The 26838-nt window shown below is 43.8% G+C and overlaps 1 protein-coding gene and 1 long non-coding RNA gene across 20 annotated transcripts in view; both read left to right on the plus strand.

The window, feature by feature from the left end:
• The window catches only part of TNS3 (tensin 3), a 340704-nt gene that overhangs the window by 276833 nt on the left and 37033 nt on the right, over positions 1 to 26838 (plus strand). The window lies entirely within an intron of this gene.
• Positions 16379 to 24579, plus strand: LOC122464630. Its single transcript, XR_006288830.1, has 3 exons — positions 16379 to 17557; positions 22806 to 23735; positions 24039 to 24579. It is a non-coding gene; the product is annotated as an uncharacterized LOC122464630 (long non-coding RNA).

The following is a 26838-nucleotide window of genomic DNA, read 5'->3' on the forward strand; positions in this document are numbered from 1 at the left end:
CACCCTGATCCAGACATATCCCCACAGCTCTGCAGAACTTCTGATCCAGGTCTGTACTCCACATCTAATCCCCCGTATCTAATTCAAATGTGTTGGAAAATTAGCGGGATATTTTTTGGCTGGCATGAAATATCTGTGCTCCTGAGCCCATTCTGGGCATAGGGAGAAGTAGATAAATTTCTCCCACGTGGTTTTGCTGGTAGGGAATCACACCTACACCTTGCCTATGGGTTTCACAGCTGTTTCCTGACAGCAGAAGTATCTGGAGACAGACAGTGAGACAGCCCAACCTGAATTAATAAGGCTTTAGCTAACAATGGAAACATTTTAATTTGTAATAGGCTGTTTAAATTACGGTGTGGCTTAGGAGATAGAGCACTGGCCCCATACTCAAGATACCTGGGTTCTGTTCCTAGCTCTGCCAATGGCCTTTCAATCTGTTCCTCAGTTTTCCACTGTAAAACAGGGATAATGACACTGCCCTCTATGGTAAAGTTCTTTGAGGTCTACTGATGAAAAGCACTATATGTAAGAGCTAGGTATTATTATGGTATCGTAACTCTTGTACCATTTTTAAGCCAGTTGAAAGCATTCTCTTGCAGCAGACTTGCACAATGACAGTGTCCCCATGAGATCACATATAGCAGGTTCAGCAATGTCAAATGCTAAAGCTAAAGATAAAAAACAAATCAATACACATTTCATAGTGCTTCTGAACTTGTGAAATTTGCTGCGGTTTGGCTGAATAAACGCAGTTTCCTTTAAAAATATGGTTCTGTTCCAAAAAGGGATTCTTTAGAAATGGCTTTGTGGGACTCCAACTGTATTGGCTTTCATTGACTCACATCAAATGTACTCTCATTTTATTGACTGCCAATATGCAAATGGCTCAGAAAGTCAAACTCTGTCTGCTCCTTCTTACACACCATCCCAAACAATCCAGGTTCTGCTGGCAAAAATAGGCCTTCAGTGTTGCTGTAAATGGTTTTGCAGAGGTATCACTGATTAGAACTCAGTAAAAATTCTGTTGAATGTGCCAAAGGAGAAATCTCCCCCTGACTTGCTCTCTTTCTCCCTCCCCCGATATTTTTCTGTGGCTCTGCAGGGCTAATGAATAAAAAGCAAAACTATTAAGTAAGAAAGTACCATTTTTACATAGCCACTTTTCAGAACAGAACCACACTTTAAATTGCTGCATCATCCATTGTTGTGCAAGGGCCACTGTCAAATTTGAACTGCATCAGTTTCCCCATCTATAAAATAGAGGTAATCATGTTTACTTTTCCTTGTAAAGTACATTGAGGTCCTCAGAAAAAAGGTGGTATGTAAGTGTAAGTTTTAAAAATTATTATTTAAAGAGAAGACCCAATTCAAACACCCCTGAACTCAGGAAAAAATTACTTCCTGATCTTCGGCCCACCCCTAATTTTTTATTAGCTGCAGTGCAGGATTTCCCATAGTTCATGTTATTCAGGATTTCCCATAGTTCATGTTATTCAGAGTGTCTGTAGCTGCCTGATTTGTTTCTTTCAGTATTTTTTTTCTTCCTTCCTTATTGAGAAAAAACATTCTTGAAAGACTACCGTCAGTGCATGTAATGTCAGTGCAGAATAACACACTGGACTGTTTGTATATTTAGAAACAAAAAACTGTTGTCCTATAGGCAATGAGGAAAAGAGTCAATGCAGTGGCATAAGGAGCTATGGCAGAAGCAAATAGTTCTTTAAATGTCTGTTTAATCTAAGCAGAATTTGATTTTTATTTTTTTATAATTTCAACAGATAATATCAATGTAGATTTTAAGCATTTTTTTCCATTTTTATCTATTCCAAATTTTCACAGTTGAAGTTGGGGGTCTCAGATAACTATTTAATGACAGTGGACATTCAGATCAAACAAATTAAAGCTTTATAATAATTGAAACATAAATTGTCAACATCGCATGTCAAAATATACAAACTAAATATCCTTAAATCAAACTCCAATACATTCTCAAACAGCATTTTTCTTATTTTGCCTATCTGTAAATCATTAATGAAAGTACTTTTCCGTGTGTTTGTGTGTATGCAGTGCAATTGACGTTTACCAACATTTACTCATAAAAATCTAATCCTTACAAGCCTAGCTATGTCTCATATATTTTATGGCCAGAAGGGACCATTATGCTTATCTAGTCTGACCTCCTACTGTATAAGACTGGCAATAGAATTTCACGTAGTAATTGCAGCATCAGGCCCAATAACTTGTTGTTGAACTAAAAAATATATTTTCGAAGACACCCTGTCATGTTTTAAAGACTTCCAATGATGGTGTCTCCACTAAAGCTTTGTAAATTGTTTCAGTGGTTATATATCCTTACTGTAAAATATATGTGCCTTTGTCAGTGTTCCCTCCCGACTCTGAACTCTAGGGTACAGATGTGGGGACCCGCATGAAAGACCCCCTATGCTTATTTCTACCAGCTTAGGGTAAAACTTCCCCAAGGCACAAACTCTTTGCCCTTGGAGGGTACGCTGCCACCACCAAGTGATTTAACAAAGAATCAGGGAAAGGACCACTTGGAGTTCCTATTCCCCCAAAATATCCCCCCAAGCCCTTACACCCCCTTTCCTGGGGAGGCTTGAGAATAATATCTTAACCAATTGGTTACAGAGTGATCACAGACCCAAACCCCTGGATCTTAGGACAATAGAGAAATCAGTCAGGCTCTTAAAAGAAACAGAACTTTATTAGAAAGAAAAAAGGTAAAAGAAGCACCTCTGTAAAATTAGAAGGGAAGCTAATCTCACAGAGCAATCAGATTTAAAACACAGAGGATTTCCCTCTGGGCAAAAACTTTAAAGTTACAAAAAGAAAACCAGGAATACACCTTCCTCTCAGCACAGAGAAAATCACAAGCTAAAACAAAAGTAAATTAACGCCTTTCCTTGCTAGTACTTACTAATTCTAATGGAGTTGGATTGCTTGCTTTCTTGATCTCTCTCCATCAAGCACACAAAACCGACAGACCAAAGCCTTCTTCCCCCCCCCGCCGTTATATTTGAAAGTATCTTGTCCCTTTATTGGTCCTTTTGGTCAGGTGCCAGCCAGGTTACTTGAGTTTCTTAACCCTGTACAGGTAAAAGGATATTGTGCCTCTGGCCAGGAGGGATTTTATCGTACTGTATACAGGAAGGTTGTTACCCTTCCCTTTATATTTATGACAGCCTTATTTTCCATTTCGATAATCTAGCTTCAACTTCCAGTGATTTGATCTTGTTATTCCTTTATTATACTAAGAGTCCTCTGCTATCACATATCTTCTCCCCTTTCTTGTAGGTACTTATAGATCATGATATAGTCACTTCTTAACCTTCTTTTTGATAAATAGATTGACCTCCGTAAGTCTCTCACTATAAATCATGTTTTCCATCCTCAGATTATTGTAGCTCTTTCTTTTGAACCTTTTGAATTTTTCAGTATCTCTTTTGAAGTGTGAACATGCCAGAAATAGAACACTATTCCAGTCATGGTGTCACCAGTGCCGTATACTGAGGAAATATAACCACCTTACTCCTACTTGATATTCACCTCTTTATATATCCGTGGATCACATTATCCCTTTCAACCACAGCATTACACTGGAAGCTCATTCAGTTGGTGACCAGAGGTGCTATTTTCCAGGGTACGCTCCCCCCACCCTTTAAGCCTACATTCTTTGGTCCTAAAAATCTACTAAGTGTGAAATTCTCCAGCATGTCTCATGAGTGGCAAAAGGAGGAGCTTTGTGTTGTATTTCTGAGGCATTTCCAAGAGCATCTTTTTTTAACTCTTGATATTTGAGATGAAGATACTCTTGCAATCCAAGTGTTGGTGGTTCTTTAACCAGTTGCTCAACCAACGGGAATTTTCCCAAGGTGTTTCTGATCAAACTGAGACAAAAATAGAGGGGGTGTGATATTTTAGTTATTCAAGGTGATGTTTTAGTTATCTCAGGTATTCATTTTGTCCTTCTCTGTATGCTGTGGTACCATTTTCCTCTACCCAAACCCTTAGGACTTTATTCATGATCACCATACAGACTCTTCACTGGCTGTGCCTTAGCTGGTCCCTCCCAACTTCTGCAAGGCTTCCTCTATCTAGCAGTTGTAACAGAGTTCAGAACTGCTTCCAAATGTGAGATTCCCATTTGATGCCTTATTCTAGCAAGAAAAAAAGAAAGATGCTAATTGGTTTACCCTTCTTCCTGCTGTGTTCAGATCTGCAGTTCCTTGTACGCACCAGTGTTCCAAAGTTATATGCCTGCTACATGGTGCAGCATATCAGTACCACTTTTCCTCACCTATCTAATAAGCAATATAGCTTCGGGCCGTTCGTTAAATAAAAAACAAAACAAAACCATTTGTCTCCTTGATCAAAGAGGATTAACTGAGTTTCCACCCAGAGCAATTTATAAATTGGTCAGATTTTATGTAAATCTCCCTGAAATGGGGTTTAAATAGAAGAAGCGCAGATACAGCCTTCATGGTAGCATGAGAGCCATTATTTATCTAACAGGAGATTCCTGTACAGCACTGACGGAACAGAGGTCCTCTCTGTATGGCATTCAGAAGTTTATAAAGGCTCTTTTGTCTCATGCTACATATAGCTAATTGAGGTCCCTCTGTGTAATTTGTTGTTCAAGTAACAAATAAAACTGTAGTGAACACTTTGACAGGGATTTGAATTCTGGCTAATAAGCCCTTCCAGGCTCAGGAACTGCTTGCCTTATATCCCTCAGATGCTAAGTGAAGACCTAGCAAATGTACCCCCACTGTCAACCCTGGCCAAAGAATAAATACAGATCTGTTGAAAATAGGACCACACAGCTTTCAAAGAGATTGACACTGCTCCAATGGCAGTAGCCAGAGGGCCTATAGAATAAGGATCAGATTATCCCCTGCTCTGCACCCATGTATAGGAGTGGGATAGACACAGGCAGCCTGTTTTCCTGTCTTCTTCCCTGGATATGATCCATGCAGTGTGGTGTTTTTATATCCCTGAGCACAACAACTGTGAAAAGTTAGTGCCAGTTAGTTGCTGCTGCTAGGAACCTCAGTGTGGGTAGGCATGATTGATCCCTGCAGAAGCTGCAGATAAACAAACGGTCCCAGCCCCCCAGCAGATTTCCCTGACAGGCCGCATGCCAAAGGTTGCCAATCCCTGTAATAGATCAGACTGTATTGGACCAGATCTCCTCCGCCCTGCGCCACATCTGTTAAACTCTGTTCAAGTCAATAAAACTAGTCTGGAGACAAATCCTTTACTGCATATATGTCAGAGCTTACTGGGTGTCATGCCAAAACAAGCTCAAACTATCAGTATTTCAGTCACTGCTGGCAGTGACTTACAGAAAAAACTTGCACTTTGCACCTCTGAGTTTAACCAAGATTACACAGCACGCTAAGGTACAGACTCAGAACTTTCGAATCCTACCCTGCCCTGCAGGAAGATTGCCTTTTTTACTGGAATTCAGTGTTTTTCAATGGAATTCTCCCTGCAGAGCAGGAAATACCTTGCAGTATAGGTGGAATATTACAGCTCCATGACTGTGTAAAGATAAACCCAATGAACTAAATTCAGCAGTGACCAAAGTGGTTATGTAAATTCCTCAGAAAGTGACTTCGGTACAGCTTACACTAATTTGTGCCTAATTTGGGGGATGGGAGGAAGGGTTGTAACAGGAAAAGTAATTTATAGAAGGTTTAAGATAAGGCAGGATCTAACCGTTTTGCCCTAAACCCTCCTGCTAATGGCTTTTTCTGTTCAATGCTCTCCTTATAGTCCCTTAATATGTATTGTTCTTTTTACTGACTGCCAAATTCTTACATCTTATGCTTCTCTGCCACTTACACCTGTCTGCTGATCAGCTTACACTACTGTTTGTCACTGCTGAATCTATCTCAGGTTTCCATGGGAGCTGCCCTTCCCTCCCCACCCTCCAAAAAACAAGCTGAATTTAACTTTACCTGACAAGGTTTTATTCTGTTTTATCATAACTACACATTGGAGCTGGTGGTGATTGAGGTAGCAAATCTGACATATTTTGCAGCTCGTGACTGTTTTTGTTTAGAGTTACTAAAGATTTATTTCCTGGCAGAGGCTTTCAAAATCTGTACCTACTTTAGTCACTCAGCAAGGAACAAAACACTTCATTGAGACATGCAAGAGGAAAGAAAACAATCTAACCAAACATTCCTTAGAATGTACCTTTCAATATGCAAGGAAGTCTGATTGAGCAGCTGCAGGAATGTATAAATGTGCACACACATTAAATAAATAAAGATGGGTGCTGTTCTAATTTCCTGACAAGCTAAGGCTTATGGAATACTTGTGTCAGATTTTCCAGGAAGGAGAATCCAATGATAGTGAAGAGCAGAGCAGGTATCAATCAAGTTATCCTCTTTTGTCAGTCTTCTGAGAAATACACTGAAAGATCTGAAAAATAACTTTCCTGGTATTTCCCTAACAAACTACTGTAAATAGTAGCTTGCAGGCAGAGTTACGAACAGTGCACATATATATGTAAGGGGACTGTTGCCCCCTTGCTAATATTCAGTGGGGGTGTTTTGGTTGGCTAGCTCCCAGTACTAAAAGGGGAAGGGTCTATGGGAAATCAGGACCCTGAAACTGAAAGTCCCCAGGAACAATGCTCCAGGTCAGTCTGAATGACAGGGCAGGCCGGCTAATCAGAGAGTCAGGAGGCCAGGGAGGTCCCGTCCTCCGTATGAGCTGGATTTGCCTGGGTCAGACAGAGTGGGGCCGAGCTAAGGAGAAAGCCGGGGCCCAGCTAAGCTGGGGAGCAGAGCTGTGTCAGATCCAGAGGGACCAGAAAAGCAGCCCAGAGAGAGCAGACCCTGTCCTGGGAGCAGAACTGCAGCCCCAAAGCCAGAGGCACAGCCCAGAGAGAGCAGACTTGCCCTGGGGGGAGAGCTGCAGCAACCAGAGCCAGAGGGGCCAGAAAAGCAGCCCATGAAGCAGGTCAGTGCTGGGAGCAGAGTCACAGAAGCAGCCTGCAGAACAGACCTGCCCTGGGAGCAGAGCTGCAGCAACCAGAGGCAGAGGGGCCAAAGAAGCAGCCCAGGGAGCTGGAGGCAGAGCAGCAGCAGCAGCCATGCTGAGACAGAGTGGTGGAACTGGGGCTGGAGCAGTCCGGAGCTGGGTGCGGTGAGCAGCTGAGGAGAACGAGGGGGACCCTGGGCAGCGGCCCCAGCACAGGGAGACACCTCAGCCAAGAGGCTCTGCAGGCCAGGCTTGGATCATAACCCCGACAGGGCGGGGGCGACACTGGGAAGAAGGGTCCTACCACTTAGAGCCTGAGAGCATGTAGTCACCACCAGAGCAAGTGTCCAACCCACAACATCCCTGCAGCACAGCCAGGGCCTGAGCAGGAGGCCTGGGACTTAGAAGGAACAGACTGTGAACTGCCCGGACATTCCAGAGACACTGTTTGTTTTGTGTTCCCTGCCACAGAGCGGGGTGATGTATTCCCTTTAACCTTTCCCATTTTTCCTTATTCTTTTTAAAATTAATTGTTGATTAAATAATTTGCATTTGCTTTAAATTGTATGTAATGGTCAGTGGATGAGAGAAGTGCCCAGTGCACAGAGAGTACCCCGGGGTGGAGACACCCTAGCCCCTGTCCTAGGTGACCACAGCAGGGTTGGGGGTCGGGGGAATCCTGGGCCCAGCCTTGTTGAGGTTACGAGGACTCTGCCAGACAGGAGAGTGGAAGGGGCGTCCTCAAGGGCAGGGAGGCCACTGGGTAAAGGAAGTGGGAGCGAGGACTCAGATCCTTTCACTAGCCCACTTCACCAGGGTAGAGCAGAAGCCAGGAAAGTTCCCCACAATAGCGGGACTGTTCCCCCGCTTACATATATACCATATTGATTGGGGAAAGCAAACATCGTAGAAATCTTCTCTTATTCCACTAAGTTAATTCTACTTACTGCAGTTTCAGTAAGAAAAGGAGGTTATCTTAAGTACACTCCAGCCTGAAGCGTTGTGGGATATCTTTAAAATAGCTAAATGAAATAGAAACATAACTTAGATTCCATCCAATACTGTATCTGACAGCAAAATCGGAGATGGTTACTTGAGTTGCTTTATACACCACGAGGCTGTTGATCGGGGTTCAATCAACACATTGACGGCATGGGTCATGCAAAAGCACTTAACAGGGAGGACTGTATGGAGGCTTCCCTCTTCTTCAAGTACCATCCCTATGAGTGCTCCACTTCAGGTGAACAGGTACCTCTCGAGTCCTTGATCAGAGATTTTCAGTTAGCAGTGTCCGTTTGGCCTGTGCATGCTCCCTATGAAACCTTGTGCCTGACACCAAGTCTATGTAGAGGTGAGTGGGCGAACCACCCTCAGTTTCTTCTCAACTGCCGCTTCCTGAAACAGAGCCCTAGCATGTCTGCCAAGACGGTACCTCAGCTTTTCTAATATTTCTATAGTGGTTAAGATGTTTTTTTTATAGTTAATGGTTAGTATAGTTATAGTTGTTAGTTATCAGAGTGGTAGCCGTGATATCAGCAAAAACAACGTGGCACGTTAGAGACTAACAAATTTATTTGGGCATATGCTTTTGTGAGCTAAAACCACTTCACCAGATACATAGAGTAGAAAATACAGTAGGAAAAAGAAAAAAAAGTAGGAAGATGTATATAACTGTACATGAAAAGATGGGAGTTGCCTTACCAAGTGGGGTGTCAGTTCTAATGAGACAATTCAATTAAAATGGGCTACTATCAACAGGACGAAAAATCACTTTTGTAGTGGTAATCGGGTGGCTCATTTCAAACAGTTGATAAGAAGGTGTGAGTAACAGTAGGGGGAAATTATCATGGGGAAATTAGTTTTTAGTTTTTGTAGTGACCCATCCACTCCCAGTCTTTATTCACCTAATTTGATGGTGTCCAGTTTGCAAATTAATTCCAGTTCTGCAGTTTCTCACTGGAGTATGTTTCTGAAGTTTTTTGTTGAAGAATTGCCACTTTTAAGTCTGTTATTGAGTGTCCAAGGAGGTTGAAGTGTTTTCCGACTGGTTTTTGAATGTTATCATGCTTGATGTCTGATTTGTGTCCATTTATTCTTTTGCTTAGTTAGTTAGTTAGCTAAGTAATGAGAGGATTGATTTACTCCTCTCTTTCACCTCAGGGAGACTTTTTTTTTCCTGGCAGCGCATACCTGGCTTGCCAGGTTTCAGATATTGACACTCCTGAGAGACTATAGCTATGAGCAACGGCCACTCTAAGTGTGCTCATTGCTTGGGGGAGTTCCATATCTCCCAGAAGTTCAACTTCTGCCTCGCCTGCAAGCGACAGGACAAGGAAAAACAGGGAGATTAAACTCAGACAGCTAATGATGGAATATGTTCCCTGCCGCCAGCTACTGAGTCAGGTCAAGAGACCCGACCCCTCCACCCCATACATCTGTGTCAAACAGATCCAGTGCCCTTTCTACTTCAGCTCAGGCTTCCCCTATGAAAGGGAAGACTTTGGAGGCTTCAGGGAAGACTTCCAAAAAGAAGGATGCGGACTCTCATCTTAAGGAGCCAGCTCCAAAAAAGTCCAGGTCTCCAGCGAGATCTACAGTCTCGAAACCCTTGACCTCTCAACTCAGTACCACTGAGTCAAAGGACTTCTCCTCCAATATGGATGGGTCCGCAAGGTCCCAGAGCTCGAAGGAGAGAGACAGCTGCGATAGGGCCTCAGTTACTTCTACCAGCAAGGAGGGCAAACGTAGACACTCAAGACTGGCACCGGCACAGTCAACTTCAGCCCGGCTGTACCTGTGCATTCGGTACCCATGCATGTAGCACCTTTGGCAGCAAGCAAGCAATGGCGTCAGATACCATCACCGTCTACTTCAGTATGCCCACCATCGGCAGTACTGTCGGCTTCGATGACCATGGCCTTGACTACCACATCAGTACTAATCCCGTATTTGATACCATAGGAGGTCAGAAATAGTAAGGACCTCTTGATAACAGATGAACTAGTATCCTCACTCCTCATGGCTACTGAGCTTCTCTCAGTACCAAGACCCTGATCTCCGGACTGCCATCCTCCAGTATCACAGTACTCTGCACCATTTTCTGCAGGTGATCCTTTCTTTGGCTGAAGAAGGATGAAGGAGACTTCCAGTCAGTCTCCTATTTCTGCTCAGGGTTCTCCAGCAAGAAGTGAACTCTTTCCTTCAATTAAGAACAATGGAACCGGTTCCTTCTCCTAACAGTGGCAAGGGATTTTACTTGAAGTATTTCCTTGTGCCAAAGAAGAATGGAGGATGGAGACTGATCTTAAATCTAAGACTTCTAAACACATTTGTAAAGTCTCAAAAGTTCAGGATGGTGACTGCTATAATTCCTTCATTAGAGAAAGGGGCTGGTTTTCGGCACTCAACCTTACTGTTTCCATATAACAATACATGCACTGCACAGAGAATATCTATGCTTCACTATAATACAGGATCATTTTCAACACCAAGTACTTCCCTTTGGCCTTTCCTCAGCCTCAAGAGTGTTCTCAAAAGTCTTGGCAGTAGTCATTGCTTAACTCAGACAAGAAGCATACTAGTCTTCCCGTACCTCAATGACTGGCTGCACAAGGGCTGTACCTGTGAAGCAGTTCTGTCTTCCACCCACATATCCCCTTGCTCTGTTGCAGGAGTTGGGTCTGCAGCTGAATGTAAAAACATCCATGTTAATCTCTGTATGGAAGATACAGTTTATAGGGGCATATTTGGACTTGTTAACAGCCGGACCCTACTTTCCCTTAGACAGATTTGTAATCTTGTCAGGTCTGATATGAGCAATTATGGGGAGTCCTCGACCCACAATGAGGAGCTGTCTTCAACTCCTGCAACACATGACAGCTTGCACCTTAGTGACAGATCAAACTAGTCTATGTCTCTGCTGCTTCCAGAGTTGGTTCGGAAAGACCTATTCTCCAGTCAGAGACACCTTGGACAGACAGGTGGTAGTTCCTCTACAAATGAGAAACTCCTTAGTCCGGTGGACAGATCAACTCAACATCTGTGCAGGTATTCCTTTCTGTTGGAAAGCCCACCCCATCAGTGACTTCAACTCGAGAACTAAATTGGTTCATAGGATCTAAACTAGTACTACGTAAGTGAAACCTGAGGGAAAGCAATTATCATTCAGACTGTTTAAAATGCTTTGGGCCAAATTCTGCTTTGTCTTATACAGATGCTACTCTCACTGAATCCATAGAGAGTTGCATACTTGTAAATGACAACAGAATCTAGGCATTTTGTTTTTTAATAAAATCTGTGTAGCGGAAACACTTAACTAAACAGTGGGGAATTAAGATCTCTTCAGGGATCCAACAACCTCACCATGTAAAATGTAGCTCCCCAAGAGAAGATGTGTTGAATATGAAACTAACACCACACTTAATCATAGCAAAAGGCTAGCTGAAGTTTATCAAAGTCTTATTGTTCTGGAAACAACTGAAAATCTTTCAAAAGTAGCTTTTCTTTTAAGTTTTGCAGCACTCAGTGGCTTTGGATGGGTCAGAAATAACATGAGAATTTTTTTTTTCTTGTGGTGTTTTATTTCCAACAGAAACAAAAATTGAAATTAAAAGACAAGAAATTAACCATACTCTTTTGAACCTCAAAGGTTTACTTTGAGTTTGGGAAGCTGATTTTTTTATCAGTTCTCATTCCATGCAAACATATTTTGGGAACCTGATACCAGTTAGGTATGCTTAATCTGTATACTGCAATGAAAATTCAGAGCAACATAACTGAAGGGGCCCAATCTGCTCTCTTTATTGGGACAAAACTCCCATTGAAGTTAATGAGCATTCTTGCTAGGGTAGTGACTACAGGATCCAGTCCCAAAATCTGTATGAAAAATCAAAGCATAATAATGGAAAATGTTGAAGCTTTTTGAAAATCTGGCCACTTATTTCAGTGGCAGACCAACAGATCTAGCAAACATAGTTTGCTTATCAAATATTCACAATGAAAAGTCTGCAATGATTTGCACACCAACAGTTATTCTTAGGCGTTATTCTGGACTAACAACTGTATTTGAAGAGTTATAGGTCAAATTATTAACTATGATTTATTAGCACACAAAGGGAGAAAAGGGAGTCAAAAAAATCCACTTCATACTTGGTAGCTAGAGGAGACCTGCCGAACAGCGACGTGTCTTGTATTTTGCTAAGAGTGCATCTTGCACATTACTCCATTAAGCCAGGGATCCATAAAGCAGCAGGTAGAAAGGCAAACAGATGAGCAAAAGAAGGCCAGCTTTGAAGGACTAGTGCTCAGCTTTACTCAGCTGAAAGTTGTTCATGGTTATCTTGTATACCAGGGGGAAAAAACACATCAGGAATAGCTTGGTGGATGTTTTTGCAGTTATTATATATTTCGAATGAGCCTCAGACTGAGCGGGACAGACACCAGGATCTTCACGGGTGCTGAACGCACTAAATTCCCATTAACTTCATTGGCAGTTGTAGGTGTTCACCTCCTCTAAAAATCATGTGATAAGATAAACCAGTCAATTTGCAGGTCATAAGCATCAAAGGATGTCTTTTTATGGTAAGTTTCAGAGTAACAGCCGTGTTAGTCTGTATTTGCAAAAAGAAAAGGAGTACTTGTGGCACCTTAGAGAGTAACCAGTTTATCTGAGCTCAAATAAATTGGTTAGTCTCTAAGGTGCCACAAGTACTCCTTTTCTTTTTATGGTAAACAGTTTGCTATCTGAAAAGATTTGTATTTGAACAGACATTCCCTTTTGTAGTTCCACATCACAGTCTCAAGAAGAACATGACCCCTCATAGGGGCTTACATTATAACATGAATTATGTTGTTGCACTTACACCTGGTGATGCTGGATGTGAGGAACCACAAATGATGACCATTGGATAGAGGGGGATAGAATACAGATGGGATCAAGTCACAAAGTTTGAGTGTGAATCTGCAACACAACACCCCCCCACACACACACACACAAAATTTAGAGATGGTTAGATCTGGGTTTGGCCCATAACAAAGGTCTGGTTTGGGATTCTGGAGTGTTCGGATTGGGGGAGTTTGGATGCCCCCCCCCCCAATATACTTTGTGTGTATATGTTTCTTTCTCCTTGTATATGTATGGGGTGGGGGGAGGGTGCACGCAAAAGAAGGAACTAAACCTACTTTTTTTTCTACCACTACATTTTACTTATTTTGGATGTGTAGGAATAAAGCTTCATTCAGAACTGAACCAGCAGTTGAGCAGAAATGCAGGGGCAGTGGGCAGATGATCACGAAGTGTTTAAACCAGAGGCAAATTTGGTTGTTTTTGTTCAAGTACGCATGCTAATTACTATAAAACAGACACAAGAAATGAACATTTTTACATAAATCCCAACACATAGGGCTTATATTAAACAAAAATCCATGGAAACCACAGTTTCCTTTTCTGTGGTTTGCAAAGAATGGAGATTTTTTTCCAGATTTTCCGGGAAAAGACTGTTTTCTGTGATGTGACACTTTCAGCAACTCTGTGTCATCTCAGGTAACCATGCAGCCTGAGGAAAAGTTCAAGGAGGAAGAAATTAGTGGAAAGACATTGGGGAAAACATGCTCTTTAAACCAGTTACCATTTCAAAAGGATACTTCATTTAAATATTCACGTTACCCATTCAGGAAGTCTGCACAATTCAAGGCTGCATGTGTAATTTTATGGTTAAGTATTAGGTCTGGATAGTGGTGGTGGTTTACAGATATATCCCTACTAACATAAGAACAGCCACACTGGGTCAGACCAGAGGTCCATCTAGCCCAGTATCCAGTCTTCCGACAGCGGCCAATGCCAGGTACCCCAGAGGGAATTAACAGAACAGGTAATCATCAAGTGATCCATCCCGTTGCCCATTCCCAGCTTCTGGCAAACAGAGGCTAGGGACTATTCCTGCCCATCCTGGCAAATAGCCATTGATAGACCTATCCTCCATGAATTTATCTAGTTCTTTTTTGACCCCTGTTATAGTCTTGGCCTTCACAACATCCTCTGGCAAGGAGTTCCACATGTTAAAATGCTTCAGCGGCACAGCTGCACTGCTTCAGTGAAGATGCTACTTTGCTGATGGGAGAGCTTCTCCCGTTGGCATAGTTAATCCACCTCTGTGAGAAGCGGTAACTATGTCAATGAGAGAAGCCCTCCCGTCGATATAGCGCTGTCTACACCGGGGGGTTAGGTTGGTATAACTGCATCACTCAGGGATGTGGATTTTTCACACTCATGTGGCATAGTTGTACTGATGTAAATTTGTAGTGTAGACCAAACTAAAAGTTAAGTTTTTTAATTTGCTGAATGCCCTTCATACTAAAGTTATTTGTGAGCATTCAGCAACTGTTGGTCCTGTCCAGTTTTGCTTATTGTTAGAGTACAGCATCAAGGAGTTAGAACTCCAGGCTTTGTCACAGTTAACCTGGGTGGCCATGTGAAACTCACTTAACCACTCTGGGCCTCAGTTTCCCTGTCTGTAAAATGGGAATAATAATACTTCCCTCATGGGGACATTGTGAAGCTTTTATTAAGCACATTGAGAACTGTAAGCTGTATATATAGAGAACTGTATATACGAAAGCTGTATATATAGAGATATATACTAAAATGATGTTAATAGAACATTATTAAATTTGCAATGTCAAGCGCTCAAAAGTTAACAAATGCCAGAATTAAGGTTGCCCCTTCAGCCTCAGTTTGGCCCCCTTGTCTGTATGGATTATGGTACAGTCTTTAATTACATGATCCACAGAGGTTCTGTAGAAAAAAAAGTATCTCATAATCTATACACTCTAGTGAGAGAGAGAGAGGCTTTCCCTGTGCTCAGTTCCTGTGCCCAGCCCCACTCTGGCATGAAGCAGCTGGGAGAAGCTGTCACAGGGGAGATTCAGCTTTGCTCCTGTAGCCCTCAACTGGATGTAACATGCTTATTCACTCTGTTGGAGATGATGCATGAACAGTCCAGTCACACACTGGAGCTGTGTGGGGATAGAGCATGCTCAGTGAGGATGGAATCGTCAAAGATTATAGCTGTTAAAATCAAAGAAGTCTCAAGTAAGCATGTGTGAATTGTAATTATTCAAACCTTATAACTTGGTCAGATATGGGCAGAGCAAAGGGCACGTCCCTGACACAAAGGCCTCCTCCTCCCTGCAAAATTTCAAGTCCCTCCTCTAAAGCATAGAGTGCTGGAGGAGTTTGAAAGAAAAGGCTGTCAACTTTTTTTAACATGGGTAAAACAATTTGATTATACTTTTCATTTGATTTGATTATTCCCTACCTTTGTTTTTGGAAATGGCTGAATCATTTTGACTGAAATTTTCAAACAAACAAAAAATCAGTCTGACACCTCACATGTAAAATTTCAGCCCAAACTGTTTAAGTGTGGCAAAGTTATAGCTGAAAACAAACAAACATACAAACTAAAGTTAATTGAAACCAGGTCTTGTAATGTGTAAAGTGTCGGGCAACCTTAGCAATAGGTGATGCTACGAGCCGCGCCTGTAACGTAAGGAAGTATTTCAGTAATTCTAATGGTGTTTTTTTTATTTGTTTTACATTTGCCCTTCATGTTAAGGACCAACCATTTCTGCACAAATCCAGTCTTTTGTTGGTCTCTCACAAAAATTCAAAACTGATCTCACCTTCCATGAGTCATTGTATTAAGCCCAATGCTCACGAATAGCTGAGTAAGCAGGTTTTCCAAGGATTTTTAACCTTTCAGAATACTTAAGACTTGAAAACCGGAAGGAAACAGGACATCCAAAGATTCCCTGTGAGTACTAAGCTTTTCATGCAAAGCCAGGGAACATTTTCTACAAAAGGTCAATTTTCATTAATAATTTCTGTTTATAGGAATTAGAAGTGTATTCAGCGATATTTGTCTGTCAAGAAATATTCAAAGAGAAATGAAAGTGTAATTAACCAAAGTCATTGATGACATGGCCAACAATTGCTACATTATTAACCTATGCATTCCTCCTCCCCCACCCAACCATCTCTTTTTGTTGCATCTATCTGTCATCCCTCATTTTACGCTTATGCTCTTCATAGCAGGGACTTTGGTTTTGTTAGTGCCTAGCACATTAGGGCGGTGATCTCTGATGGGGGGGGCCCCCTAAACACTAGAACAATACAGGTAATAACAATAGCAGCTGTGGGCAACAACAACAAAAATCATTGGTCTTCTTGCAAGATAATGGTACATTTTAGGTCCATTCTTTTTGTCTTTATGTAGACAAAACTCCCACATATTTGAATGTATGAGTTTCACACGTACTGGTGCATGTAATCAAGCCATTTGCATACTTCCAGACTATCAAAGTTGACTAAAAAGTAGGTTGAAAATATTCAGCTGTTCTATACCAGTCAGATGCAGTCAAGTGATTCATTACAGGAAAGTTTTAAATCCTCATATTTGTTTCTGCCCTTATCAAGTCATTTCCTATAGTCATCCTTTCTGAAAATGTGGTGCCCTAGGACACAGAAGAACAATCTAAGGAGGAAGTGTGCTGCCCATTGCAGCACTGCACCGTTTCCCATTGATCTTCCTGGTCCATAAATAAAAAGCTGCAGTGAACAATAATAGGGTGACATTAGATGGTAACATGTTAGGATTGCACATTGTGTTTTGTTTGAGAAATCTTGGGAAGTGAGTCAAACTTATTCAGAGCTATTGGTGGTGCTAAATTTATCGGTGTCAACTTGGTAATATTTAACAGCTGGGTTTTGATTTTTATAGTCACTCAGCTGTAGGTGCCAGCTGTATTTTGAAAGTAACCCCTACACTTCTGATGAAGAAACAAAGTTGTGCCCGTCAAGTTAAGTGGGGCAGGGAACTAGGGGTCAATTTAATAAAGTAAAACCACTTCAGGTTTGTGTACAAGGGGCAGTGAAGAAACAGGCAGGGAGCAGTAATCCCCAAAGGGCCATCTTGGTCTTTGACCTGCAGTGCTGCATGCAGACTGGAGGAAGTAGAGTGGGATGCAGAGGAACAAAGCTATGTGTGTGTCAGCTGGAGAGGGAGGGGGAGATTTAAAAAAAAAAAAAAGAGTCAAATTCAAATGAGGTGGAGTCACCAGAGCATGAATGCACTGAATGGGCAGTCTGGCTGGGACACAAGCAGCAAAGCTAACAGGAACAATCAGTGAATTATTTTCCATCTGGATGGAGTGGACTCTGTCTTGTCTGTCTTCAGCTGAATGACTTGATTTAGAGCAACAGCCTGTTTTTCCCTCCCTTCCCCCCCAATTGAGACTTGGAATCCTCTTTGCCGTAAGGGTTATTGCATTGGGGAAAGAAAATGGGAAGGTACTGCTGGGTTATGTGGGGAGTATCTTTGCTGGAGTCTCTGCTTACTCGAGGAACTAGCCTGCCTGCTGCCCTCTCTTAAAGCGAAGAAAGAATGCAAGGAGATTGGTTCAGCAGAAGGGAGCTCCTTGTTGTTTCTTTCTCCCATAAAGTTTTCCACCACCCGAATCTCTGTCATGACTGCTTCCATAGGTAGGTTTTTGTTTTCCTCCTCTCCCTCTTGCTTTTCAGTTTGTCCCCTCTGTCCAAAAATGCATTTTGTGCAGCTTCTTTCATTGGCTAAGTTCCTAAAACTGCGCAGCGGGCACTGAAATATGATCTCCGTGGTAGTGCACGTATGTATGTATGCATGTGAGTGAGGATGGGGGAAAGAGAGGGCTTTGGCAACTCTAGTAAAGCTATTCATTGTGGGACACTTCCTATGAGCTTCCAGGCATTTGCAAGAGCTGGTGTGGATCGTATGGTGCTTATTACACACAGCATACTTCAAGATCTTTAGCAAACTGCCAAAAAAACCCAAACAAACAAAAACAAAACTAGAGGGTAGAGTTATGTCTTAAATGTACGGTCCTCTGTGGTGATATCTGGAGTCCACTGAGATAGTTGCGAAGTTTCATGACTGGAAATCCTTTGTCAATGTAAACAACAAACAATGGTCCATTAGAATCAATGGAGTAGCCCAGGGAGTACAGATTAATTTTGTGCAACCAGTTTTTGGTCTAAACAGAAAAAAACAGGGACTGTTTGGAACAGGGATAATTGCTGAGTACTTACAAAAACTTTGTCCAGACTGATTCCAAGCCCTCCCTTGAGGCGTCCCTAGCAAGATTATACTGGTGTTGAATTACTCTTCAAAGAAGTGAAAAGTGAGCTGACTTTTAAAAAAATATTACAAGTGCATAAACATAGGTGTAGATATTTTTCATCCTCTTTCCTGAATGAGTCACGTTACTTATTTATTCTTCTCTCTCTCATCATAAAGAGACAAACAATTTGCCCCCACTCTTGATCAAAATGTTGATATAATTTTTCTGGCGTCCAGAAAATTCCAGCTTTTCAACTAGATTTAGAGTTCTGTGTAAAATGTTTTGTGTAACTATTTCTGGGCTTCCAATCTCAATTCATTATGACACAGAGAAACCTTGATGTTCTTGGGCATTTGGTCCAGCTGCTGGTTAGTGGTGTGAGGGGCATCACTGAGCAGAATTAGCCAAAAGAAAAAGGGCTTGCTCCTTCAGTCCTAACTCAAGCAAAACTTTTAGTCAGTCAGTGGACGTTTTGCCTGTATAAGGACTGCAGGATCTTACCCAGTGTAAACACAGAAGGAAGGAAAGATTGAATCACAGAATCTCAGACATTAGAAATAAATAGAAAAGATCTGGTAGCTCATCTGGTCCATCTCCTTGCCAATGCAGAATTGTTCCTGTATTGTACAGGGCTAAATGTAAACTGAAATAAGGTATGCTTTTATTGTTTCACCCCCGAATTTTAAAAAGCAGCCACTGAAAATCATTGCCTCCCTTTTTTAGGAGACCAACTGCAGAAACCCAGGTGGATTCATACAGAGCACACCAAAGCTGTTGCCTCTTGAAAACGTAGCCCACAGTAGGCCTGATTCAGCTGTTTGTTTCTACCCAAGGAACCCCCCTGAAGTTAACAGGTTGCATAGGGTTGACCTGAGCAGAATTAGCCTGGATATTATAAGGTACTTCATGTGGGGTTGTCGTTCATATACGAGAGAAGGATTACTAGATTCCTTTTTTTCCCCTAAGGTTAGGGCAAGTTAATTCACAACTCTCTGAACACTTGAAGGACCGTTTCAGACTTTTATGTGGTTCTGGCAGCCCTGAAGACATGTGGCAACACTTATATGGTGATGTGGTTCTGTGTGAAGTTCCAATGTAAAATACAAAAGGATAAGAATGGAACGAGCCTGTCCTTTCTTAGAGTAGCTGGCTAGTTTGCTCTGCTGATTGGTAAAGATCCAGTGCAGGCATGTTAATAATGATCTTGTCTAATGTGTTTCTTAATCTCTACTCAGATACGAATAATCTTCCCTGAATTAAAAACAGTGTGTTACTGATTTTGTTTTTGCACTATAGACTGGCAGCTGCGCAAGTGGCCCTCTCCTAATGAGGAGTGCTATAGTAAACATCACATTTGACATCTAAGTAGTGACCTGGGCAACTCAGGGAGATTCCTTGGCAGCTGACTGCATTCCTAAAACAGCCAGGCTGCACTTAAGTTAATCGCTGAGCATCTGCAAGCCTCCTTCCAAATGCGTGCAGCTGATTGTTTCAACTTCTGGGCAGGACTTTTTGTAATATATATAGTATGTTTGGGCAAAAACTAAAATTAGTGACTTTAGTGAAAGTATGCTACAGTGCTTGATGCTTTAAAGATGATGTGCTTCGGATCGTACTTTTCATCCGTATTTATTTTAGTCAACATAATACAGTTCATGGTATTGTGGTATTTTAGTCTAAATCTACAGTACAGTAGGTCAAGTAATTGTGATTTACAAGGAAGTTAAACAATGTAAGTAGTGTATCTTCTGCATTTATCAGTGTTAGGTTTATTTAATCAATGGAAAAGTTGGATTGAAAACTGTTCAAGGCAGGACTATTGGGGGGCAGGGTTTCATCTTTGTGAGGGTGCTCAAACTAGTGCAGACAGGGACTGAGGAGGAAGGCAATGCATTCTCTGATCCTGGGGCCACCGAGGGCCATACAGGTTAGAGCAGCTTCAGTGGCTGCTCTAACTTGGTCCTGGCTGGTATCAGTCCAATAGGCCATTACAGCACCCAGAAATAACTGGGGAATAGGAGTGCCCTGACTACACCCACTCTTTCTCTAAGCCTGCCCCCCTTTCACTAGAGGCTCATGTGGAAGGTGACATAGAACCATCTTATGCTGGCTCTGCACTTGTGCCAAGATCATTTCTTTGAGGGGCCCTACAGCCCCCTTTGTGGCATAAGGCAGAGGTGACTATTTCTCCCATGACTTTGTTTGGAACATTCCTAGCAAGTTTAGGCACTTCTAGACCACACACACGCACAGACAGTAAATAATAACATGAAGTCAAAGATCTTTACCACAGCAGGTCTTGCTAGTGCAGTGAGGTTACTGCGTAGCTATGAAACCTGTGTTTACCATGGTTCTCCTAGTTTTGGTGGCCCTTGTGAGGAGACGGATGTGCATCACACAGGGGTGTTTCATTACTTGGGGCAGGGCTTGCAGTTAGCTTTAAATCTTTCTTTTCACAAGTAACTTTGAAATTGGCATTAAAAAAAGAAGGAAAGAAGTACTCTGGAGCTACTTAATTCTGATGCTAATCTTGTATGCAAGGATCAAGAGAGGTATTGTTTCTCTGATCTAGGGTCTGATTGCCCTGCTGACAAGTAAAACGTGGTGGGAAGGGGAACGTTACTTAAAAACAATCAAACAAACAAACAAACGAAAAAACACACTGGACATCCTGGGTGGTGACATATCACCCTCTGTGAAAGTACATATGCAACCATGCAGAATGATTTGAGGCTATGCATGAAAAACACTGGATTCCAGATTAGAGCAACAGAGTAGCTGTTCTCTCCCCACCCCCCATACAGAGAAAACCAGAAACCTCCCTCCTGATAGCATAGCTTCAGCTCCTGAAGGTGCATTGCAATCCCCTCCACACAGGGTAAATTCTTGTCTGACTAACATTACCTATGCAGGTTTCAGAGTAGCAGCCGTGTTAGTCTGTATCCACAAAAAGAAAAGGAGTACTTGTCTAAGGTGCCACAAGTACTCCTTTTCTTATTACCTATGCAGCGTTTCTCAAATGCAGCCACCATAGCCACATGCAACCAACAGGGGCTTTTCTTGTGGCCACAGCCTCCTGGGGAGGGGGGGCAAAGTAGTGGCCCTTCCCCCTCTCTGCTGCTCCTGGATGCCCTGCCTTGGTGTTTGTTGCTGGGGACGCCAGCAGGGGTTGGACCCTGCCCCCATCTGGAGACACCTGGGGCACAATGCTGGACAAACAGGCACCCAGTGGAGGTGGGAATCAGGCTTTGAGCTTTAACCCTGGGATGGCAGGCTCTGGCTGTGGGGCTTTGGGCTCCAGCCCCTGGCTCCGGCTGTGCGGCTTCAGACTTTAGCCCCCCGCTGCCTCCCGTAGCACCCCCATCCAGGGCTTAATTTGTCCCCAGGCTTGCCAGGGCTGAATAAGACTGCTGTGATGTGGTACTTGTATGTTTGTTAATATCACTTTTCACAATGGACTTACTAGCTAGCAATAAATAAATTACGACAATTTGGATGTGTATAGGTGCATATTTATTTTTCCTAAAGATAATTACATATTTTAGGAAAAAGTGTGAGAGCAGTCACCAGCAAGAGTTGGTGGCCACATTCTGAGGCCACAAAAATATTTGTCCTGAGAAGCCCTGACCTATGGCATCTTACATCTATTAAGAGAAGCATGACACAATGAGCAGCTTCTCACGAAGGCCTTTCATACACTACAGTTTTATCAGCAAAAGTCAGCTTTCTCTGACAAAACAGCGGAGGTATACACACTGAAATGCTCCTCCCACCGATGTAACTCCCCTGCTACGCTGATATAAAACCACCCCAACAAGCCTCATAGGGCTTTTTGTGACATAGAGTGATGCAGCGTCAGCATAGACCAGGGGTTCTCAGGCCGCATGCGGCCCAGTTAGCACACAGCTGCAGTCCAGCTCAGCTGTGTGCTAAAGGCTGCCTGTGTTCCCTGAGTCCCGGGTTCCCAGCTGCACAGCGTGGGGGTGTCCGAGCTGCCAGTGCAGAGGGGTCCAGTCGGGCTGTCCCACCATGCTGGGTAAGCTCCAGGGTCTCAGGCAGCGACGTGCCGGGGGGATGGGGCGAGAAGCCGCCCCGCCCCATGTGGCAGAGGTCTGGGGCAGCCGCCCAGCCCTGTGAGTTCTGGGGTCCAGGTCCGGGGCAGCTGCCCAAGCCCACTTGGCAGAGTCCGCAGGGTTCCCACCCCAGCTGCCCCACTGCCTGATGCGGAGGGGTTCGGCCACGGGGTCGGGGACGAGCAGCCAGCCCACCCCACCCGGCGGGGATGTGGGGCAGCCGACTGTCCACATGAGCTCGGGGACCAGGGTGGGCAGCCAGCCACCTGGCACAGCAAGGGTCAGAGCTGCCGCTGCCCTGTCACCCGGCACCTGCAGCCCATGTAACACGTTGTGGGCTGCCCCTGCAGCCCACAATGTGCGATCAGTTGAGAACGACTGGCATAGACACTGGGCTTGGTTATGTCACCCTAATTGGTTTCCAGGCCACAGTGCCCATCCTGACCACTGGTCAGCAGTTTGAACTCTGCTGCCCTGAAGGTACACAGGTATGCGCCCCTTCCCCTTTTAAAGGCCCAGGAATATTTGAAATCCTTATACCTGTTTCCTCGGCCTGGACAGTTCACACAATATCTTCCCAGCTGACCATACTGGCTTTCCGCAACGAACGCGCTCCCGCCTGGAGAACATTGGAACTGTTGGATCTGCTGGGTCTCTGGGGAGAGGAGGCTGTCCAGTCTCAGTTTCGCTCCAGCCGTAGGAACTTTGATACCTCCGGGCTGATCGCTAGTGGCATGCAAGACAAGGGGCATGAAAGGGACACCCAGCAGTGCCATCCTAAGGGATCAAGGAGCTGAGGCTGGCGTACCAGAAGGCAAGGGAAACCTACCATTGCTCTGGTGTGGCACCGGAGACATGCCACTTCTACAAGGAACTGCACGCCATCCTCTGCAGTAACCCCACCTCCACCACCAAGAGCCCCATGAATACTTCTGGGGGGATTGGAGTCAGCAACCAGCAGACTCAACCCTGAAGGCAAAGTAGTGGAGGAGGAAGTGGAGCTGGAGGATGATGTGGAGCACACGGCAGAGTCATCCAGTGGCATGGCAAGTCGGGACCTCTTTTCCACTCCGGAGGGTCTAGTCAATCCCAGCTTTCCACTCTGGTATACGTGATGCAGGAGAGGGGAGCTCCGGTAAGTGCTCACTTTGTTCGATACTACATGGTGTGTGGAAATCGAGCTCTCATTTATTTTGTTATATGGTAGAGGAGGGATAAGGGACAGAAATTAACAACAGAGCCTGTGCATCTTTGTAGTGGGGGCCGGGCAGAAAAGTTTGTTAATGTACATGGGGATGACCTGGGAATTCTCCATAGAGATCTCCAGGAAACTGATACTCTGCTGAAGGTTCCTTGGGAGATCTGCCTTCTTTCTCTCCTTGCTGTAGGAAACTTTGCCATGCCACAAGGCAATTATTTCTGCAGAGACCAGAGTGGCATACAGGCAAGCAGCATATGAAGCCGGTCTGAAGCCACACGAATGCAGAAGAGGTACTCTTGCATCCCTTAGGAATGAGATATTAGGTTAGATTAGATTACCCTAGCCTATGAAAAAGGGTGCCAATATGCAGCATAGTCTTCCTAGGCACTTGTAGTAACCCCCTTCGCAAGCCACCTAGACCCTTTGTCCCTTCATGGCAATTTCCTCTCTTCCCCCCGAACTCACCATATATGGGGCTGACCTTTGTGCTAGCCAAGGGACAGTGAGAAAGAGGTGTGTGTAAATCTTGTGATTCACGACTGTGAGCACACTCACAATACTGTGTCCGTTCATTGTTTCTTTGGTTTCTGCAGATGTACCCTTGAGGACCCACTCCTCCACACCGGTGGAGCCCCTCAGTCAGAGAAGGTGATGAATCAGAACGAGTAAGGAGGACATGTTTTGTGAAGTGCTGCAGGCAACAGATACAGCAGATAGTGAAACAAGAGCATGGAGGGAGACAGCTAATGAAAAACTCAGGGTGGATAGCCTGGAAAGGAGATGGGGCAGGAGTGGATGATAGATGGGCAGAAACAGAAGATAAAGCTACTGAAGGGCCAGACAGAGATGCTCAAGTCTCACATCATGCTGCAGTCAAATCACATCCATGCCTGGGTCATTCTACAGCCAATACAAAACTCTGTTCCATGCCCTCCCCAAACTCCCCCACCACATTCCGTGCATGTTCCCGGTCCCTCACAGAACCCCTTCCACTTCCCCCCTAGGTACTGGTTTCACAGTGAAAGTTGCAGTTACACTCAGCTGTGAGAGCCGTAACCAAGAGACAGTTCCTCATTTCCCATGTCCCCTGTTTGACAAAACATTTGTATTATGTCCTGTTATTAAACTTTATTCTTTGATACAAATTGACTCTTTATTTTTGTCATATACACATTAATTGGTGCTAACATTCAAACACAGTGGCTATAGGCAGGAACGTTTGCTCACTACAGTTAAAGCTCAGGAAGCAAGCAGTACAGGGATCATTCAAGGTGGCAAGTAAACATTGCCTGGCCGAATGCTTAGACGCATTACTGGGTATCATTGTCAGAATGCTCCTTCAAAGCCCCCCTGATTCGAATAGCCACCCGCTGTACCCGTCTAATTGCCCTGCTATATGGCTGCTCAAAATCAGCAGCCAGCTGATCAACCACAGCGCCCCACCCCTGGGAAACTTTTGCCCCTTTGCTTCACAAATACTATGCAGAGTAGAGCAGGCCCAAATGACCATGGGAATATTTTCCTCACTGAGGTCTAACAGGCCAAAAATGTCATGCCAATGACCTTTTAATCGGCCAAAGGCACATTCAGTGGTCATTTGGCACCTGCAGAGCCTGTTGTTGAAGTGCTTCTTGCTGCTGCCTAAGTTCCTGGTGTAAAAGGGTTCATAAGCCACAGGACCAAGGAGTAGGCCGGGTCTCCCAGGATCACTATGGATATTTCAGCATCCCCTATTGGAATCTTCTGGTCTGGAAAGAAAGTCCCAGCGTGTAGCTTCCTATACAGTCCAGTGTTCCAAAAGATGCATTCATCATGCCCCTACTCTGAGCACCTCACATTGATGTCAGTGAAGCAGTCCCGGTGATCCACCAGCGCCTTGAAGACCATGGAGAAGTAGCCCTTTTGGTTGATGTACTCTGTTGCAAGATGCTCTGGGGCCAAAATTGGGATATGTGTTCCATCTGTCACCCCGCTGCAGTTAGGGAATCCCATTGTCTCAAAGCCATCAATTATTTCTTGCACATTACTGAAAGTCACAGTCCTTTGTAAGAGGAGGCAATTAATGGCCCTACATACTTGCATCACTGCAGGCCCCACAGTGGACTTTCCAACTCCAAGCTGATTTGCAACTGACTGGTAGCAGTCTGGAGTTGCCAGCTTCCACACAGCGATCTCCACTCACTTTTCAACAGTGAGGGCAGCTCTCATTCTGCTGTCCTTGCACAGCAGTGCTGGGGAGAGCGCCACACACAGTTCCAAGAAGGTGGATTTGCGCATCTGAAAGTTCTGTAGCTACATCCCATACATGTATCACAATGCAATCCCACCACTCAGTGCTTGTTTCCTGAGCCCAGTACCGAGGATCTTCCATTTGTAGCTGTTCGGTGAATGCCAGCATCAATCTTGAATTGTTTGTTTCTATGGCAGACAGCAGGGCAGACACCACTGATTCATTCTCTGTTTCACAGCTTATGAAATACTGCAGGACCAGCCATATTGTGTTCATAAGTCTCATCACCAGACTGGTCAGCAGTTCAGGAGCAGTGCTTTCAGGCAGAGATGAGGGGCGCATAGTTTACAAGGGCTGTTGAAAACAGCACGAAACAAAGTCAGAAGCCCATGGAATGATGAGATGGAAAGAACTGCATAATGGGATGGCAAGCACACCCCCATGATGAACCACGATCCATTTCCAGAGCTCCCAGCAGCAGAGGATGGCAAGTTGCACGGTGGGATGGCTACCCACAATGCAACGCACGCTCTCAATGCAAGAGCAATGACTGTGGATGCTCTCCGCCGAGACAAGGAGCGTTGGTGTGGTCGTGTACAACTGATGTAATTAAAATGTCTTATGATTGTTAACGTAACTTAAGTGAACTTAACTCTGTAGTGTAGACATGGCCTAAGTCTGGTTCACTTCCATCCATTATGCCCTCTCAGAATTTATGGGATTTGGCTGGAGGGATTTCTCATGGATTCAGAGGAAGAGATAGCATGCTGCAGAGCCGCAGTTTCCTCCCCACATCTCTCTGTAAAACTATTCTTCCACAACCTGGAATAAATTACATTAGGCAGTCAATAAAGTTGTCAATTTAGAAATACTGGCCCCTAGTTTAATCCTCAAAGTTTGATTTGTTAAAAAAAAAAAAAAAAGCGCGAGTGAGAGTTCAAATCTTCCTATGAATTAGTAATGTTTACATGATATTTTTTGGGTAAGCAAAACTAGATCTTATACTGAACTTCATGGCATTTCTTTGTTTGTTTTCGTTGTCTTAGGCGAGTGATATGTGAACAGTAAGCAAATCTTTCATTTCTGCTGCTCTCATGATTTGAAGTATAAAATATCTGGCTGCCATTGTCATAAAATCTGACTTGTGTTTACGAGGTTATTGA

This window comes from Chelonia mydas, chromosome 2 (genome assembly GCF_015237465.2).
Source record: "Chelonia mydas isolate rCheMyd1 chromosome 2, rCheMyd1.pri.v2, whole genome shotgun sequence".
Taxonomy (NCBI): domain Eukaryota; kingdom Metazoa; phylum Chordata; order Testudines; family Cheloniidae; genus Chelonia; species Chelonia mydas.